Genomic DNA, 6,407 nt, shown 5'->3' on the forward strand with positions numbered 1-6,407 from the left:
GGCTTTGTTTTCGAGAAAATCGACTTTGAATTTTCGCTCGGTACGCGTGCGGTACGTTATAACGGATCTCACTGTAGATCGTTGTCTCGATGGAAAAATTAAAAAAAAAATAAAAAAAAATTTTTTTATTCTATATTTTCGACTTCTTTTTTCGCGTAGAATCACCCCCTTTCCGCTTGCACCACCAGTTACCAACCACCCTGTATAAAAGGACACGTATCGGTATCAATGTCTTCCTCCAATTTCTTAAACGCATCAGTCGCCTGCGGTAAAGATAAAATAAATCTTCATCGAATGATAAACCGAATCGTATTAGTTTCCTTCACATCCGAAGCTTCTGTCCCGAACAGAATTCGGATCGTTTAAAATAACCGATCAGAAAGTAGCACGGCAGTAAATTCGAGCAGACGATACCGGCCTCTGTATCGCCTCTCATATTTCCACTTTGCGTTGAGGATACAATGTTTTCCCTTCTGGCACACTACACTCACGCGAGCAAAAATCTATTAGCCCGATGCATACAAAATAGTTCTCTTCGTCTATTCGGATAAAATTCGTTTATTTTTGAGTAAAAAGAGTGTGTGATATTTTTAAGCAATTAGTTGTTGTTAATAACCTTATTTCAGGGAATGACATTTTATGCGCGATCAATTTAACGCGTACAACAGGGATTACAAATGTGTCTGCGTCCAAAATGCGATTCCTATTTACATCTTTCGAATCAGGCCAGATCACATTGTTTATGGATTTTCTAAGGTATTCTTGGAGATGGTATTGTGCGCAAAATGGAACAAGTTAATGCTCGTTGTCGACCCGAATACCGTGTGTCGATACCCTGCGTAATTCACGTTAACGAAATGGGACAAGATCGATTCGCTTTTCACCTGAACAATTCGATCTTCGGATAAACAAATTTTCATCTTCAACGCTATTAACCGAACGAACATGATTTAGTGTTACTCTGGCTTCTAATATTTTTTTTCAGTTTTACAAACAATATTTTTTTAAACGAGGAACAGCTATTTGATTCGCATCCTCAAAAGTCGCTGTTCTAAATCGTAAAAAGTACCAAGATCGTTACTGAGAAATCTCTAACGAGCGTTTTAAAATCCACCTGTTGCCTTCTTCCTGACTCGATCGACGCCCGTAATTATAGAATAGTAATGGGTATAACCGGAGATATATCGAATACGATATTTCAGTTCGGTTGCTATTGAACTATTGCTATGTTATCGAATTCTGAAACTTAGTTCGATGAGAAACTCGATGAACACTCTGACTGTTTTACGTTGAAGCTTGTAACCGGAAAGTTGTCGTTTTATTAACACGGAAGAGGTTAATTTTTATTTAGAAAAGTGAAACTACGAATAACGGTACAAAACAACGTCGATAGTATTAAAACCCTAAATTATTTTTTTTGCTTTTAGTTTTAGTAAAAATGAGAAAAAGAGATAGGTACAAATAATGTCTGTTTCGTAATTCACTTGGCAACTACCATCAACACAACATTCAACGTTATGAGTATACAAAATATACTTGCAACATTGTGAGTACCAAGCTCTTCAATAGCAACGTGTAAAAGGAGCACCAAGAGTTTCGATCATCGAGAACATCGATCACCGTATAATCGACTCAAGTGGTCAATGTTTCCCAAGCTATCCAACGACTCTGTTTACAAACGTTAAACTCACAATTGAGAAGTCAAGAACTTTCAACCTGCGATACTTAAGGGAATTCAGTCGAGCGAGAGAGCGAAACCGTTGGTATATTTAGAAAATTGGGGCAGTGTGCTCATCCGACGACTCGAACATCATTATAGACCTTTTTTACGCGAAACACAGAAACCACACGGTATTTTTCTATCGTTCTCTTTTCACGATCTCGAATTAATTCGTAAACATTCAGGAATAGGAACATCGAGCGATTTACCAACGTGACAAATTAATCACGATGACATTCGTTAACACCGTTACATAACCGAACCGCGTACCAGCGAACCGAAATTAATGCGAGTCCAGCTTTTCGAATGATGGCCAAGAAAAATCATAACGACTCCATTCGGCGTGACATACATCACGTTGTTGACAACGTCTAAGATCGCTTCGATTCCCCGAATAATTTTCTGAAACACAATTCGAAGTGGTTAAACCCTTAGGCGCCGAACAGTAAGGTTGTGGAGGTACGTCCATTTGATACACGAAGCTCCATAACTGGGTTATATTCCATTTCAAACTTTACTTCCTGCTGGGCAACGATCGTTTAACTGGACAGGATTAATTAGGTTTGTGACTGGTTCCAGTGGATCGCCATTTAATGCATAAAATTGTAAAAATTATTTTTAATTGGTCTGAGCGTTCGTGGGATTATTTTGTTGAAAATAAAAGATTTGTTCGTTTATTCGCGAGACTTTAGGCAGAAGGTTAGGAGGCTGAGTTTTGTCACTAGAAGTAAAAATATCCGGTTAGTAACAGTCTAACTATTGTTCCTCCATCATACTACAAGCTTCAACCTAATTGTGTTGTAATTTTATTGGAAAATTTGTCTGATAAGACTTGGTTTCGTTTCCACGTGATTTCAAAATCGACAACGAAGAACAAAGACTTGTTGGTTACATCTTGTAGCGTACATGTTATGTTTGAAAATTACGTGTCCTAGTTTTCATCTCAACTTGGTTTACAGTCTTTGGAATATAGCAACAATTATATTTCGGTAACAGTTACAACACAAGGACTGCTTCAGGCTTAAGCAGAGAAATTTTTCACGCGAATCACGTGATCTGAAAGGGATAACTCGAAGAACTACGAATCCTTTGAATCCGTAATTAATGTGAGATGGTATGTGAAATAATAACGAACGATACCTAGTATGATATCTGAAATATCCTTCAAATTCCTGCCTCAGTTGTAGAAAATTACCGTTCCTTACTCTAGGATTTCTGGAAAACTAAGTTTTCTATTTCCCTTTCATAAAATCCTTACTACGATGATATCTACTGTCTAAAATTCAATTCTCCCAAAGACCACATTACACGTCAGCTAATTTAGTAAATATCGTAAAAGTTTATTTGCGACGAGTTACTCCCCAAATTACTCTCAACTCGTTAATTCGCCCGTTTATGCAAAGATAAAAACTTACAAACTTCGAAAAGATCGTATCGTCCCTGTCGAAAATTTCTCTTCGATAAATACCGTTCTCTTTCCACGCCGTTCCACAACCTCCGTAAACAGAGTGGACGTAAAAAGGAACAGTCGGTAGGGATCGTGGCCGCATATCCGGCGAAACATGCCGCCGCGAATTGCAAACACGGATACGAGGGAGTTTCGACGCGATAGGTAGTGTGCAGGCCGATGAGATGGCTTTCGGAACTCTCTTTCGAATGGAAGAGTGGCCGGAGGGGCGCGAAGTCGGTGGCGGTGGGAAAGAGAGAGAGAGACAGAGAGACAGAGACAGAGAGAGAAAGAGAGCCAGTTATTCTGGTCCAAGCTCTTCCGATGCGCTTTTCTCGATGGTGGCTGGAATTCTCCGCCAGGCGGAGCCACGTGGCCATCGTCGGAGAACGCGGAGTGGGAGCAAGGTGATGAAGAGGACGCAGAAGAGAAGGGGCCAATCTCAAATTACTTGGTGAGCTCCCGGCTAGGCCGAACGAACATCTTTGCCCACCATTGCCCGGCGACCTTTTATAGACACTCGACGGGAGTGGGGGAGGAGCCGGGAGGTCGAGGAAATTTGGTGAAAACTGGAAGTTTCTCGGTTGACAAAGATTTCTCGAGTTTTAACATATTTTCTAGCTGCACAATCTGTTCGTATCTTTCTCGATCGAGGAAAAACGATGGGCGGATGATGATTTATGGATGAAAGTGGGAAAAATCGAATTGGAGAATTTGGAAGGGAAAGGAGGTGGTTCAGTTGTCTCCTGTTGCTGTTTCGAGTGAAGGAAAATGGATTATAAGATATAAATACGGGAGGAATTCGCGGCGGTGGTGGGGGAAACGCTAGTAGAATGGGAAGCTCCTGTTTCAGACGGCCGGCTAGTAGAATGGGTAAATGATTGAGCGTAGAGATATCGATACAACGGAATCACGTCGATGTATGTTTATGTAAAATTAGTGGCGAGTATCTAAACATTTTTTTGATGTTACACACTATAGATCATATGGTTTTACGTAATATTAATTAAAAAGTGCTAAAGTCAGAGAAAGATATTTATTTTCTTTCTTTTCCTTAAATTAATGGTTTAATTATTATTTGCCTAAAGTAGTGTCTCTAGTTTCTAAAGTTACTTCGATTATTTTACTTCTTTCACCTTGGAATTCCCTTTTATCAATTTCTGTTTACAAAAGATTCAAATGTAGGAACAATTTCTGAATATACTCTATCTACAGTAGTCAGATAGAATATTTATTGAATTATTATATCTAGATTGTACATGTTCGTGTGTTTGTAGATAATATAAAGGTGATATATATATAAAGTAGAATTTCTTATTTCAGTTACATTTCTTTCTTTATTTTTCTAAAAGTATGTATTTGTATAAGCATCCACAACCTAATTATACTACACAAATTTGCCTTACACGAAATGACTCATTCACCAAATAATATAAAAAATAACACATGTGTAAGTAAAAGATATAAAAATAAAGAGATAAATACCGGTATACTAATGTTGCACATTGCTCGACCTCATACTCTACCATTCATTAGAAGATTATTGATAAACAAGTAAATCAATATGAACAATAACGTGCCACTAAATACGATTCATCGATAACGTTTCTTGTATCGTCATCGAAAAAATTCTTCCTACTTAATCTCTCGTGCAAATGGAATGTTAAACAAATTTCAAGAACCGGAGATCGCAATGCCAACGTCGATGGAAACACGCTCGGTATTCTTGTTAGGCATCGTCGCAACGTCAACGATGCTGTGAGTGTAAATAACGAAAAGCTCAACGTTTTACCGCAGCTGTACGAGATAAAGGTGAACTTTCGACAGATTTAAAGAATTCGATTTGGAGACGGCGATTCTGCATCGTGAACTCTCTCATCGCCTGTTGACCGATCGATCAACCTCGTTCAATCAACTATTACGCGTTGTTATTTATAAAACAATTCGCTTTTGATTTGATTCGAGGGCGAGTAAAATTATAAAACGTGCTCCTGACGCGGTGAGTGGGCGCGTAAAAATAGTCGTGGATGATTCGACGATTCTAAAATGATTTTTGGCTTTCATATGACACTGGTCGGTGACGTAGCGCGATTGTTACGTAGCACTTTCTTTTACGCCCATGTTGTTATAGATTCGAACATGTCAACGACTCTCGCTCATCGATCCACGAATGAAACCGATGACCCTGCAGCTTTTCAAGTACGGCATATCTAAATCGGTATACGAAGTGAGACGCGGTTGCAGAGGTCGAACGTTAAGCGAATAATTCTACGAAATGCGAGGCGTGGGACGCTAGGAGACGATTCTGGTTCTACTCGTCCAGAGCTACGATAATTTCGTACTGAGAAACAATCTTCGATCGGAGACGGTACACCTGTTGAGCTTAGAAGCTTCATTGCACTGAAAACTGTTCTGCATTATTTCGTATATGACGAACATTTATATTTCGTACATAAGCCGAATGTTAGTCACGTTTACGTTTTCAGAATGTTGGTATTTATGTTTCTTAGTTAAATTTCGAAAAGCTTTCGAAACGAAAGAAAAATTGTGCCATATCTGAAATAAATCTTTTCTGGAAGAGATAATCTTTTATCGTCTTAAACGTTGTTTTATAAAAAAAGATAAATGCTTTTTTCTCGTTATATGGTATTATTTTTAGTGTCAGTTTATTACAGTAGAGAAAGGCACAACATATAGTATCTAACTATCGAATGTTATTTTGCGAACATGCCAAGAAAAATAGCAGATATTGATATCTCAATATTTGGAACAATATGAGACGCAATAAGCGTAAGACGCAATAAATTTACAAAGTGACGCACTGTATTATAATAAGTAGATTACAACTGAAAATAAGATAATATGCAAACTTCAACTTTGCATTAACGAAATTGCTGGCTTGAGCTCAATAACACAGCAATACTACATATTTTTCTATTCTTTTTCATCCTGGGAATATTCTGTACTTCATAAAAATACGATTTTTGAACGAGATCTGAACAAGTGATTTATAAACACTGTTTTTAGCGCGATGACTGGCTGAAATACTACACTCTAAATCAATTCTTTTACTGACATGAAATATGTATATTATTATTTTTTAATATATCAACAGTTGAGATGTTTATGGAATGGTAATCCTGGCTATTTCATCGTAATTCTTTCCTCGACAACAAATTCATTATAACGTTTTTGTTCCCTTATTATCGATGATTGTCAACATTCCCTTCTGAACTTATC

Source organism: Bombus vosnesenskii, unplaced genomic scaffold (assembly GCF_011952255.1).
Source record: "Bombus vosnesenskii isolate JDL3184/JDL3185 unplaced genomic scaffold, Bvos_JDL3184-5_v1.1 scf7180000013295, whole genome shotgun sequence".
In the NCBI taxonomy this organism is placed as follows: Eukaryota; Metazoa; Arthropoda; class Insecta; order Hymenoptera; family Apidae; genus Bombus; species Bombus vosnesenskii.